This window comes from Dreissena polymorpha, chromosome 4 (assembly GCF_020536995.1).
Source record: "Dreissena polymorpha isolate Duluth1 chromosome 4, UMN_Dpol_1.0, whole genome shotgun sequence".
Classification (NCBI taxonomy): domain Eukaryota; kingdom Metazoa; phylum Mollusca; class Bivalvia; order Myida; family Dreissenidae; genus Dreissena; species Dreissena polymorpha.
This window is the reverse complement of record NC_068358.1, coordinates 134,327,804-134,343,017: the sequence shown is the minus strand read 5'-3', so window position 1 is coordinate 134,343,017 and position 15,214 is coordinate 134,327,804. Positions and strand designations below refer to the sequence as shown.

General features: G+C 35.0%; 1 protein-coding gene across 2 annotated transcripts in view; it reads left to right on the top strand.

Moving 5' to 3' along the window:
- Positions 1–2,555: 2,555 nt before the first annotated feature.
- LOC127876679 (semaphorin-1A-like) overlaps positions 2,556–15,214 on the top strand; it is a 103,504-nt gene continuing 90,845 nt past the window's right edge. Inside the window, exons 1-3 of one of the 2 annotated variants that reach the window (XM_052422056.1) lie at positions 2,556–2,650; positions 4,829–4,946; positions 5,869–5,964. The gene's annotated coding sequence lies outside the window, so the exon portion shown is untranslated. Of the gene's footprint in view, positions 2,651–4,828; positions 4,947–5,868; positions 5,965–6,054; positions 6,164–15,214 lie in introns of those variants that run through there. The other variant, XM_052422058.1, reaches the window with a different exon arrangement.

The window sequence follows — 15,214 nt, the reverse complement described above, 5'->3', positions numbered from 1 at the left end:
TTTACCCCATTTAAAGATGACACCTAAACTAAATTCATTAATACAATAGTTAGAATTGTTTTATTGTAACATACTATTCCACAAAAAATGACCATCATAGAACATCAATGCTGTGCTTTTACTAAACTTTTCATTGATCTCAATAATTAAAGAAAAAAATCTATCAGGCACTTATAAAAAAATATATAATTAGGGTGTCAAAATTTAACAAACTGAACAAGTCAATTTGAACTTCTCTTGCAATGCAAATGGAGCCACTTGAAATATCAAATTGTTCCTATACTAGTCGGCAATATAGCTATGACATTGTGTCTATTCAAAACATGCATCAGACACACCTTCTGAAACTTTTTAAGCGGTTTTGAAAACGCTATTTCATTGCAAACTTTCGTCAATAAAGGAAACATGTTGTTATACAACCGAAAATGAAAGTACAGTTTAACAAAAAATAAATAAAGAGCGAAATTGTTGAAAACTAACGAAACTTTTAATTGATACTAACATAAGACCGTAAGACTGAACAAAATAATACTTAACTTTTAAATCATAACATAAATGTTTACTTATAAAGCAAATTGTTCATTCATCCGCGGACTTCTTTGTGTCGTAGTCATAAATGCCTCCAAATGGAGGTGTGTGATGCGTCTAAGTATAGAGGTGACAATAACGTAGTGACGTCACCATCTATGTATAGAATGACGGATCTTGAGCATAATGGGCAAATGGGCAAATTAGTCATATTTTCAATGTCCTGGTATACAATGTTAAGGACTGTGAGACCAAAGGGCCAGTAGATTGTGGTTATAGGGTCTTTAGGAAGCCTTAAGTTTTATATGTTTCTGAAATTCGTTTAGAAAACAGATAACTTATTTGTTAAAAATAGTTGACAAAAGTAAAAGTAACCAGTTATACCGTATTGTTTCTATTAAGTATTCAGGCAGCGGAATAAGCCTGGTTTTCAGGTATTTACACACGAGCTGGGCAGAATGTAAGCACGCCGTTCAGAACTTTATTTTAACAAATATGTCACGTAATTGAAATACATTTGCAAAAATCTTTAGTGCATAAAAGACAGTTTTTCTTGCAGTTTGTGCTAATCCTTGAGAATACGTCTGAAATCGGTGACAAAAATTCAATTTGTGCAGTATAAATGATTTAAAATAAAAGAAAACATGCGTATTATATAAAGTAATTCTGATGTATTGCACATTGACATACGCAGCTTCAAAATCTATCTTTTATGCACTAGTTGAACTTCTAAAGAAAAAATGTTTTACAAAGTCATTTGGAAAAAAGCAGCACTTACCGGCGTGTTGACTTCCATTTACAAAGTCGCGTGATCTGCACCCTGGTATTGATGCAAATTAGAGATGACCCAGTTTTGTTAAACACTGTTTGTTGTACAATACACATTTAGCACGTTTAGAGCAATGCTAGGCCTCTAGTGCTATCCATAGTTACTGTTCAGACAAACAATTGTTTTGAAAAAAGTCAAATATTTCCTTTTAATTTGCTTGACTCATGATGGGTAAAATTTTGAAATGGTAAAATACACTAATTTTATCAAGATTTTAATAAATTATGATATTTTAAATCGTTCTTATTGTTGATTTTACTTTTTATAAATGTGTTGTTACAAATGTTAACAAAGTATGTGCGCGCATACTAGTGTCTGGTTAAACGCCGTATAATACAATGTATTTCCGTGACTGGTCGATAAAGGTGGTAAATGAAAAACGGTAAAGGGAAATACATGTATGTTATATCATATACACGTCGTTCAGTCACTGAGTATGGTCAATAAAAGGGAAATTTCATATAAAAATGCGAGAGATATAACTTCAGTCTCTAAATACAGATAAAAAGTCACCAGAATGCAGTGTTTTACATTTCATTTTCAAAATATTTCTAGGGGAAGGACCTTCAAACCCCCGATTGCAGGAGGGGAACATCCCCCACCCGCACCTCCCCCCTTCGCCACTTCGTTGCTCAATAACATTCGTTGATGGGAAAATTGGCATCCCCTTTACAAAACCCTGGCTACGGGCCTGAGCTCGTTATCACTTGATAGTGTAGCCCCCCCCCCCCCCCCCCCCCCTACACACACCCTCTTATATTCACAGCTAGTGGAAAAAAGAGAAAACACTGTGTTGTCGCAATCAGAAGTTGTTTCGTGGTTTGACGAATTCTTTTTCTTTCTTTTTAATATAGAAAAAAACAAGGGTACACTGTTTTGAACTTTCAAAATATCGTGTGATAAGTAGCCTCCCTTTGATATTAATTCACCATTCTCAGCTGCATGCAATCGTAAGAAAGTTGATTGATCATTCGCATTTAGGTTATTGCAACTCGATTCGCTTAGAATTTGTATATGCATTCTTTAATTCTTTGAGCAGATGTGCACATTTAATGTCAAACATATGCAAATAGGTTTAGTTTTTTTTTTATAGAAAACATAAACGTAACATGAGAAAGCTCTGCTTGTACCTTTAACTCCATATGAGTTTGAAAATACAGATTATTGTGTGATGTGTTTGTTATAGACATAATGACAAGAGCGGTGTCAAAGGCTCAGGTGGAACTAAGAAACAGAGGCCATCAGTCACACTGCCATTCTTCACTACAACAACAATAAACGCCTGTGTTTTATGTATGTATAGGTACCAGAACCAGATAAGACCACTTGTTTGTATTAAATGACAATTTATTATCCATTACAAACTTATTCTACAGCATGTTCAGCCCTTGTGATAAAGTCGATTGGTGTATAACGGATAGCTAAGGACTTTCGAGTCTCATTTCAACGTAAACACCATGCATTCAGTAAAGAAACCATTAAATCTAGATAGACACATGTCTTTCCTATTGAAACATGCCAGCGGTTTAAAATTTCCGAAAAATATTATTTGTTTACAGCGCGAATTTCATGGTACACCGATTCAGCCATTACTGGATCGCTTAGGTCTTTATCGGATTACATGTGTATCGTGTTATTTCTTGAAATTTGACACAGCATTTGTAAAAAATAATTGCAATATATGTACATTTCCAGAAAGGAAATTCATTTCTGCGTTTAATAAGACCAAATTCATGGAAATCGCTGCACAATTGATGAAGTAATTGCTGTGCAAAGCGATGAACCCTATATTTGGGTCATTTTGAGTTGAATCTATATATAGATTTGATTGCGGAAAATATGTTTTCAGAGAAATCGATTTTTCGTTAAAATTTGATTATTTTTCATTAAAAATGATGTTTTTACTTATTAATATCATAGCCAAACGCTTACCACATGTGTATTGGACAACTTCAATTGGGTTGATATTGATTTTGAGACAATCCCCACATTCCTGAATATGGGTCACCACATGTCCGTTATTCACTAAATCCCGAGTTGCAGCTTTCATGCTTATTTTATATGGTACGCATCAATTTGGTTTCTGAGCATTCTTAATTTTGTAAAGGACTCATAATACTAAAATATTACATCAATGAACATTATGTTTAACAAACAAAATCTGCAAAATTTAAGAAACCATTTGTCTGCACTTTTCCTGTCGTCACAAAAACGGTGCGTACATAACGTGACCTTGTTTTGCTTTCGAAAAAAACAACAGTTGTAAACATTGACACACATCAACAAAAACATGAATCGACTTAACAATGATAGGCTATTGGTATTCAATTAATAGAAAACTATAAATCTTAACATAAATAAAAGTATTTTGCAAAAAACATTTAAGCTATCCGTTACTCACTAAAATCCGCTATACACCAATCGACTGTAAATGTAATTGATGGAAAAGTTCTCCTGACTTTCTGTGAAACATAAAATTTTGTTTAAGTAGCTTTTTTGAAGAGGATAAGTCCTTATAGGGATTATAAATGGAGGATGTTTACTGTCCATTTGAATTGTTGAGTGATAAGAGAAAATTATATTTTCAAAAGAGGCATTGCAACAAGTAAAAAGATTTATTTTCTATGAACACACATGAATACAAAATTTGAAAATTACAGAAGAAACAACCACTGGCACATTTTGGAGATTCCCAGCAATCACTTTATGTTGATGGCATCATACTAGATTAAAGTGATATTGTGCGCATCTTACAGTATATGCTATGTTTATAGGAGTCTATCGCAATTGTTGTTTATTTTTGGTGTTTTTACTTCAAATAGTATTATACACTTACAGTTGTTCCTGCAGTATCAACATACTAAAACAATATCCTGAAAAAAAATGCATTTAAATATCAACCGTACTTTTGTTTTGACAACTGACGACAGAAATGATTTGATGTACAATGTGAATCTAAATTTAGTTTTAGTGCAGATCCGTTCATACGACACAAAGACACAATTTTGTTTTACGGATCATTTGGGCTTAGAGGACTGGGACAGTCATGTAAAATATTGAATATAATATATATTTTTATAAACAACTGCTAGCAAGATGAGTTGTGGATAATTGGTCAGTTACCACATTTTAACTAACTCTTTTGACCTGTTAATTCTTTTCAGCTCAATTCAACAGTTAAAAAGGCGCATAATATCACGTTACGCAAATGATTTCTTAAATAATATTGCAGATTGATGATCAGTTGCTCTGAATCTGCTATTGGAATATGTGACACACATTAAGACATTGGTAATAATACAATCAATGTGTGACACACATTAAGACATTGGTAATAATACAATCAATGTAGGTCTCTTTCATGAGTACAGTTCATTATAATTCTAATACAATTAGTAATTACAAAACTATTTCTTTATGATTATTCTGAATTATATCTCATAATAATACACATTGTTTCTGTTATTTTAGTAGGGGAGAGCACTAGTGTTAATCCATATGATGACAACTATTGAGTTAGGCCCACTCAATTTTGCTAGGGGTACTTCTGATTTACAGACAGCAGTCGGATTACAGTCTCCATGCTGATGTAAAAAGTTATTTGCATTGAGCCGCACTCTGAGCAATTAACCCTTTGCATGCTGGGAAATTTGTCGTCTGCTGAATTTCTAAAATTAGCATTTTCTTCGATTTTTTTCAAAGAATACTATCAGAATAGCAAACAGTTTGGATTCAGATAAGACGCCACGTTCTGTGGCGTCTCATCTGGATCCAAACTGTTTGCAAAGGCCTTTAAAATTCGGTTCCCGCACTGAAAGGGTTAAGATATTATGCATGTGCATGAAGTATTGTTTGCATTATTTAAACATGGGTCAAGAGTCAAGACTTTCCGCTGTTATGGATTTTTTTTGTTTAAAGAGCCAAAAGTTTGGACTGCACAGGCTATACAGGGACAAGACTTTAAGCATATGTATTAAGCCCTGTTTTCTCAGAGCGCTACGGAATTGTAATACTGATCGTCGAATACATATTATACATGAATTGTTGCATGTCTTCCACAGTCTTCAGCTTTTTTCCAGAGTGTGAAAAGAAACATATATTAAAAACACAAGACACGCATTATTTTGTTTCTGATATGTAATGTTAGTTTTGACTGCTAATACTTTGCTAGAAATTTTACACATATTTGTTTTTGTTACAAAAGCATATCTTAGATAATATAAAACCACAAAACTAGCTGTGACAGAATTTTCAATATAAACAGCATAGTGTATATAATGTAAGTACTGACATGCATGTCATGAAATGTCAAAGAAAAAATCCTAAAATTATAAAAGGGAATATTTTGGAAGCAAAAATTAGTTCATAAGGACTATCTATTTTCATTTCCCTTACAGCATATCCACAAAATTTTCACCCTTATCTTTGTATGGAAATCTGTTTGAAGTATTAGCCCTTGTAATTTGATATTGATTTTCAACGCTCAAGATAAATATGCACTTTGTTTGCAGGTGTGTGATTAAATGTGACCTTGAAGTTGCCGCGCATGTTGGTCCTCTGGCCAGTCTCATAGTTTAATACTGAAAATATAATTGACGTTTATGCAAGTAAGTTATATTTTCATTTGCAATTGTTTTATGCTATAAACTGCATGTCTGAAAAAGTTGCTTGAAAACATAACTTTTATCAGACATCAAATGATTAAATGCATTCTAATTTGCAGATGTGATATCTCACGTCTACCAAATGTTAACATATTTTGTTTGTGAAATTTGATGTCTTAACGGTTATTCCCACTGCAGACAGGTAAAATGTACTTTTCTTCATACATGTTTTATTCATTTAAAAAAAAATTGTTAAACTAATACGTAGGTTTGAAAGCTTGGATTGGTATTTGTTACTTTAGTAACTCATTAAAAAAATAGTCTAATAGCTGAGAGGTGTAACTGTTATTTTGTGGTACTTTGTATTTATCAAAACCAGACATACCTTCTGGTTCACAAATGGCTTTACTTATAATTCCTAAGAAGTGCTGGTATAAGCTGTATAATTATGATACAAAAATAAAATGATTGCCATTTAAAATATAATAAATTTGATACTAATTTAATTGACAATTCACAATTGCCCAAATGGCTGTTTTTGTATCATAGCATTCATAGCATCCAGCACATTGATCAATCAAAACTCAAGAAATACAAGAAAGAAGTGGCACAATGTAACCTGCATCAAATGAATACTGTGACATTTTGCTTTTCTGTTTAAAATGCAGTCAAGACTGAAAGTTGATAATAAACTGTGCAGATCTTACCTGGGCTTATCCATTTAGTGCATTTCAGATTACCACGGCTGTCTGCGCAGTTCATCTAAGTGCAAACATTTTGAGATTTTCAGATTGGGTAATTTGTTTACAAACATGCAGTGACTCACGTTTTGTACCCTTGTACCCTGCTGCAAATTTGTCAGTCAGTTAATTAAGCCCTTTCACAAATAATCACATAACAAACCACTTTTGGTAGCACTGCAATATCTACAAACAGAAACAAGAACATTGGGAAACAGTTTTAATGTTTGAAAGTCAAGAAAGGCTGTTGTTTCTCATACTGCTACTGCTTGTACCACTACAACAGTTTTTGCCGTTGCAAAAGTTTTTAAGAAAGCATCATATTAATAATGTTCTTGTCTGAAGCGGTTATGTTTAATATTGTACAGAATTGCATGTGGTATGTTTTGTTGACTTCAACCTCTTTACACCAGAAATAACTGACATGAATTACATGCTGAAAATATATACTTAGTATAAATTGTGTATATATTTGAATTATTATAAGCCTTTTTACCTAGTACTGAGTAGGTAATGTACATGCATACTGATCATGACCACTTTAAAAGGAGTAGCACTTTATTATACATGATTTATATGTTGTGTGAATATCTCAAACTTAAATTAATAACCAGCTGCCACAAAAACCGTTATAAATGCTCTATTTGCCATTCTTCTCCACTTAACTTTTATTTGCACATGCAGGCTGTTTAAATCTATCACAGAGGGCTTTGTTGATGCGTTTTAATGCGTAACGAATGCATGTGCAGTCTTAATAATGGTAACTGCAGAATTTTTTTTATGAAACCATGTAAGATAAGAAATTGACATGGGTTTGCATTGACTGCACATGCTTGTATTCCTGCCTTGTCCCTTTGAAGTCTTGTTTTACATTCAAACAAACTTGATTAGTGCCGTGTTATGAGTATTTGTTGGGAAAAAAAACACCCCAATGTTTGGTCAGCAAAAAGGATGACATAACACTGGAGTCAAGATGACTCCATGCATTAAAGACATCATCATAACAGAGAATTTTGTATAAATTTTAAATGTGCATTATTTGGACTCATATAATTGAATGATCTCAGCATAATAACAAAAATATGCGCACAAATATTCAAACCATGAAAAATATATGACCCTACAGGTTGTTGTTTTATTTCTTTCCACATATTTTGAAAATGACAAATTAGATGCTATAATTTAAAAAGTATGATCTTTGCAAATGTGTCTTTGTACCAGTTTGTGTGCATCAATATATTCTATTGGCTTCAAAACTGACCTTAAATGAACCCTGTCATTATATTTAGGTAAGTACATGACAAAGATTAGTGTTACATATGAAGATAATTTTAAAATCTTTTACTTATGCTCAATAGCTTTCACCAGAAGATGAGTGCAACAACATTCTGAATAATGCCTCTCAAATATTGAATTGGAAGAGCCTTCAGTCAACTTCAAACAAAGTCAACTTCAAACTCAAATTACAGTCTGTGTCAAAGCTGTATGCAAAAGCTTTAATCACTGTCCGAAGCCCTTGAATTTTTTATGCTTCAATCACTGTGATGGTGATTGCTCTTAAATATTCAACGCTTCTATCACTGTTACTACGATAGCTCTAAAAAAATTAATGCTTCAATCACTGTTATTGTGATTGCTCTTGAATTTTCAACGCCTCAATCACTGTTAGTGTGATTGCTCTTGAATTGGCAACACTTCAATCACTGTTACTGTGATGGCCTTGAATTGGCAGGACTTCAATCACTGTTACTGTGATGGCCTTGAATTGGCAACACTTCAATCACTGTTACTGTGATTGCTCCTGAATTTTCAACGCTTCAATCACTGTTTCTCTGATTGCTCCTGAATTTTCAACGCTTCAATCACTGTTACTCTGATTGCTTTTCAATTTTCAATCACTTTTACTACTATTGCTTTTGAATTTTTAATGCTTCAAGCAATGCTATTGTGATTTCTCTTAAGTGTCTTTGTGCATGTGAATGGATGTTGTTTTTTAAAATAATTTCTGATTTTAATAAACATTGAAATGATGCAGTGTCAAGAAAAAACAAAGTTCCTAGGTCAAATGTCTAGGTCAAAGTTCAGAGTAATGGTGATACGGAGTGGCAACTAGCCAGGTCAAATATATCATTCACAGTTCAAGGTTTAATATTGATTAATAGCAATCAAATCCTTTGTCCAGAGCTTAACTTTGTCCAGTACAAATGAATTTTAAAATAATAAAAGTTTGAAAAAGCAGTAAATGAAAGTGTATCACAACCGGTAACCAGGGTTTGACATACAACGTCTTAATTGAAATGCAAACACATTGAGAACATAACTTTTGTCCATGATCAGTATTTTTTTTTAATAACTTCACCTGCAGGATCCATGTGCTTTGAGGAGATCCAAAATCAAGGTCACAGTTCAAAGTCATACCAAATATAACAATCATCCATTTATAATGGATTTTCAAACAATTTTGAAGAAGAAACAATAGACATGCATAATGAGACAGTGTACAGTCAAAACTGAGAACAGCGGTCAGTCAAAGGAAAGGGTCATATGTACCTTTGTCGACAGGTGACGGTTGTTCTCAGATTACACCGTTTTAGATGGTTGGTCATTTGGTAGTATTGCTACGTCGTTACCCCACCAAGTCTTTCTCACACAGTGTAAAACAGAGGCTCATTGCCAATAACTAAGCTTAATAGCAGACATACATAACATAAATAAATTCTATTTAAAAATACAGAATAATATCTCATAAATTGATTTAATGTATACCTATTTTTAAACTATTTCTATGACTTTATCAATGATAGTATTGTTGTTTACTCATGCATCTTGTTCATTCATTTAATTTGACTGTTTGTATAACATAAATTGGGAGATATATTTAAATAAAGGTTGTCACGTGTCATTGACGTCACATCCGAACAAGTATACAAACGGATTTGCTGTTGTAAACCAAAAGTACAGTAAAATTGTATCGTTCTCATTCAAAGAAAAATACGCCAAAATCTTGTAAAAAAATATCTTAAAGTCTTTTATTGCCTTCTTATAACAACACTCGCCAGCTAAGTGTTGTTTTTGACACCTTATCAGCGATAAACATCTATTGACTTTGTTACGCGCTCATGCTTTGTCGTTATCACTGCAGCGGATAATTGCTACTAATTATAATACACATTGTTATTTTTTACTTGCACCTGTTTCATTTGTGCTTTTACTTTTCGCAACTTGAAACGACTGACTCGTGGCCATTGGTCACTGTTAAAAATTACTTTTAGAGTGAAATCTACTGACCGTTGGCCGTTGTGGACAGTTTACCATTATTCTCAAGTGTAATATAGAATGATTTTACGTCAGGGGGAATCAAAACTGACCATTGTCTGCAGTTGACTGTTGTTCTCAGTTGACCGCTAGGTCAGTTTTGTTTGTATTACACATAACAATCATAGCCAAAGTCAATTTCACGGTTTTAAAGTCCAAGAACAATTATTAGAAATCAGCAGGTAACATTTTGTCTGAAGCATAGTCCAGCATGAATAGATTTTCATATAACATATACCATTGCTTTTAGAATAACTTTGTCCAGCATGAATACATTTTTATATGACACAATTGACCAATATTGTGAGACATATTGTTTTTCACTGTGAGGAACAAGGCTAAAAGTCAATAACACAAATGAAGATTCAAGGTCAACACATAGCCAGAAACTTACTGAGACTGATTGTTCCGAGCCACTACTAACTGCTTCTCTAGGTCAAAGGTCAGGGTCTCTGTTTGAGGTCATTGGTCAAATAATGAATATCATTTTTGAGGCTTGGCCAATCTTTGCCTCTACAGGGTCTTTATTGTCTAGCATATCTTTGTGAAGAATGCCCATTTGTTACTGCTTAAATTCGGTATACTAAGAAATAAGAAATCGGTCGACAAAAGTCAGAGATGTTTACAGAAAGTACAGAGCAATATCATTCTGGTCTGTCATTCACATTTAATAGCAGGGTCATTGAATGATTAAACAATAGTTTTAACTTCTGTTTCGTTTGATAATTTTGTTAAATTATGCAAGGAACCAAATTTTTTTAATTGATGTGAACAGGTGCTCAACTTTGTAGTTTCAGCTCTATAAGAGTGCATGTGCTTGAATTAATTAAGTAAAAATAATGCCAATGCATGCTTGGACATCACTTTTAAAGTTGCTTTTTGTAGTATTTGAGTCCTTAATAGCAAAATGAACACCCAGGGTTATAGTACAGTCTCTACGCTAAGTTTTGTATTGCTCTTGCAGGAAGTATCATGTTATTTAGTTAAAATAAAAAATGTGCACTTTTTGGGCAACTACATGTATATGCATGTCAACTACATGTATATCATGCATGTGAACTCAAACGAGGGCTGTTTGTAAAGGTGCATGCCCCCCATATGGGCTGTCAGTTGTAGTGGCAGCCATTGTGTGAATACGTTTTTTGTCACTGTGACCTTGACTGTTGACCTAGTGACCTGAAAATCAATAGGGGTCATCTGCCAGTCATGATCAAAGTACCTATGAAGTTTCATGATCCTGGGCCTAATTATTCTTGAGGTATCATCAGGAAAACATTTTACTGTTTCGAGTCACTGTGACCTTGACCTTTTACCTAGTGACCTGAAAATTAATAGGGGTCATCTGCCAGTCATGATCAAAGTACCTATGAAGTTTCATGATCCTAGGCTTAAGCATTCTTGAGTTATCATCCGGAAACCATTTTACTATTTTGAGTCACTGTGACCTTGACCTTTGACCTAAAAATCAATAGGGGTCATCTGCCAGTCATGATCAATGTACCTATGAAGTTTCATGGTCCTAGGCCTTAGCATTCTTTAGTTATCATCTGGAAACCATTTTACTGTTTCGAGTCACTGTGACCTTGACCTTTGACCTAGTGACCTGAAAATGAATAGGGGACATCTGCCAGTCATGATCAATGTGCCCATGAAGTTTCATGATCCTAGACCTAAGCATTCTTGAGTTATCATCCGGAAATCATTTTACTATTTCGAGTCACTGTGGCCTTGACCTCTGACCTAGTGACCTGAAAATCAATAAGGGTAATCTGCCAGTCATGATCAATGTACCTATGAAGTTTCATGATCCTAGGCCTAAGCATTCTTGAATTATCATCCGGAAACCATTTTACTATTTCGAGTCACTGTGACCTTGACCTTTGACATAGTGACCAGAAAATCAATTAAGGTTATCTGCCAGTCATGATCAATGTACCTATGAAGTTTCATGATCCTAGGCCTAAGCGTTCTTGAGTTATCATCCAGAAACCATCTAGTGGACGGACCAACCGACGGACGGACCGACCGACCGACCGACGTGTGCAAAACAATATACCCCCTCTTCTTCGAAGGGGGGGCATAAATATAATACTTGCCAGAGTCTCATTTTACTTCCCAAGACATCAGGCAAGTGGGTACCAGTAAGTATGAATGCTGGGAGCATCAGAAATTCCATTTCAGTCTGTTAGGTGTGTTAACGCACAAAAAGCACGGGCTAATCCACCATAATTAATTGTGTATTATTCAGTAAAATTATGATACAATTAATATATTTCTTAACTGGACCTCCTAATGCCATTCAACTTAACTGGTGCAGGTTGTGTGATATAATAAGCGCACATGTTATTTGTTGTACTTTATATTTTTAAGGTTCAACCTTTATAGCAAATTATAAGTTTGTGTTCTTTTTATGCCCCCCGTAGGGTGGCATATAGCAGTTGAACTGTCTGTCTGTCTGTGTGTCCGTTCGAAAACTTTAACATTGGCCATAACTTTTGTAATATTGAAGATAGCAACTTGATATTTGGCATCTCATGAAGCTGAACATTTTGAGTGGTGAGAGGTCAAGTTAAAGGTTATCCTTCAAGTGCAAAAGTAAAAAATACAATCCAAGGGAAGAAATAAGCTTTAAAAGGGAGATAATTTCTAAACCTGCCAAATGATACATTGAAATTTTATTTCAAAACGGCACAATAGGGGGCATTGTGTTTCTGACAAACACTTCTCTTAAAAAATTAATTGTTGTTGCCCTTAAGTTGATTGTTTGTGCATTAATTAGTGTTGTAATACAACTTCTTGGTTAAATGTGTTATCAATATTTCAGCACGCTTTCTTCACTTGTTATATTTTAATAAAGTAGTCAACCAGGAATTTTGTTAACTGATTGTAACAACTTGTTACTTGGTACAATATTTGCCATGTATTACAACATTTTGGCATTGGGTTTTTTACCACTACTGTAACAAGGTCTTGTTTTATTTGTATTTTAAGTACACTTTGCATGTGTTAAAAAGTTATAAGAGGTTACTGATATAGAAGATTTTCTAAATATGATTAAACTAGTAACTAGTCAGTCTGACCTCCAGTATAGGAGAGTGGCTCTTTAAAATGTTTAAGTAGTAACTTCATACAGGTCTTACGCAAAAATTGCTTTATGAGGTTCAGATATTTTTATACGCCCGTTTTTAAAAACGGAACATATTATAGTTTCACCCTTAATGGGCAGCGTCCACAGCAGTTTCCGCTCTCTAATTCAAACAGTTTTCATCTGATCTTCACCAAACTTGGTCAGAAGTTGTGTCTAGACAATATCTAGGTCAAGATTAAATATAAGTCATGCTGGGTCAAAAACTAGGTCACTGGGTCACTTAGTGCATTTCAAGGATTAAGCATGGTGTCCACTCCCTCATTGAAGTAGTTTTCACCCGATCTTCACCAAACTTGGTCAGAAGTTGTGTCTAGATGATATGTAGGTCAAGTTCAAATATGGGTCATGCCGGGTCAAAAACTAGGTCACGAGGTCACTTAGTGCATTTCAAGCATTTAGCATGGTGTCCGCTCTCTAATTAAAGTAGTTTTCATCCGATCTTCACCTAATTTGGTCAGAAGTTGTGTCTGGATGATATGTAGGTCAAGTTCGAATATGGGTCATGCCGGGTCAAAAACGAGGTCATGAGGTTACTTAGTGCATTTCAAGCATTTAGCATGATTCCGCTCTCTAATTGAAGTAGTTTTCATCCGATCTTCACCTAATTTGGTCAGAAGTTGTGTCTAGATGATATGTAGGTCAAGTTTAAATATGGGTCATGCAGGGTCAAAAATAAGGTCATAAGGTCACTTAGTGCATTTCAAGCATTAAGCATGGTGTCCGCTCTCTAATTGAAGTAGTTTTCATCCGATCTTCACCTAATTTGGTCAGAAGTTTTGTCTAGATGATATGTAGGTCAAGTTCAAATATGGGTCGTGTCGGGTCAAAAACGAGGTCGAGATGTCACTTAGTGCATTTCAAGCATATAGCATGGTGTCCGCTCTCTAATTGAAGTAGTTTTAATCTGATCTTAACCGAATTTAGTCAGATGTTACGTCTAAATGATATCTAGGTAAAGTTGGAATATGGGTCAGGCCAGGTCAATAACTAGGTCCTGAGGTCACTTAGTGCATTTCAAGCATTGAGCATGGTGTCCAAAACCTTCTAATGGGTGTATCTTGTGACAGTTTGGCACTCTTGTTACTTTTTGTGATGGATTTTTAGGTTTAAAGGTTTATTATTGGTAGATTATCCAACGCCAGTCAGTATCTGCTGTTTTTACAACACCATAATAGAAGACATTTTTCTGTGTAGTTGTCTTACCCAGGTTTTGACCTTACTCAACTGTTGTAATTGAACAGTAAAATCTTGAAAAAATTTGAGTAGGCCTGACTGAATCAATTTAATTTTCTTATTTGTGAGATAAAACAAAACCATGCAAAATACAAAACATGCAAAATAATACATTTTTACTCAATTACCGGGTACATTAACCCTTTACCACTTAGATATGTATTTTGACACATTAGTAGTCACATCATCATCATCAGCGTCAATCCTCTCTGCGCCGTCTGGTGCTTGAGGCGACGTCAAGGGATTGCCACTTTAATCTGTCAGCTGCTGTTGTGGCGGCTGTCTGCAGAGTGAGGCCTCTGTTCTTAAGCTCTTGCTCCACGGTTCGGTGCCACATCTTTTTAGGTCGCCTTTTCACGGTTTCTTTTTCCCTGTGGAGTCCATCTAAGTGCAACCCTGGGTAGCGAGTTGGGTAGCATTCTGCAGACTTGGCCTAGCCATCTCTATCTCCTCAAAGCGATGGTCTCAGCGATGCTGTTTGCACCAGCTCTTCCATGCAGTTCCATGTTCACTCACCACTTGCGCTAGCTTTCCAGTCTGGTAGAGTGTTCGCACGTTCCAACATCCAACTCTGATCCATCGCTTTGGCGTCAAGAGTTCCGCTATCGGGGTGGGGACGTTCTTGCGGCGTTGATCCCCATCATTCACAAGTCCAGTTGCCTGGTCTGCTTCACTCTCGGCGCCATTTGTCGCTTGTTCCCTTGTTGTCATTTTGGTAGCAAGCATTTTTTCACGGGGTCCAACCCTCCACCTTTTGCAGCGCAGGCTTGGAACCATCCTTGGCGGAGTTAAAAGTTACATAGAAAGTTAAATTTAA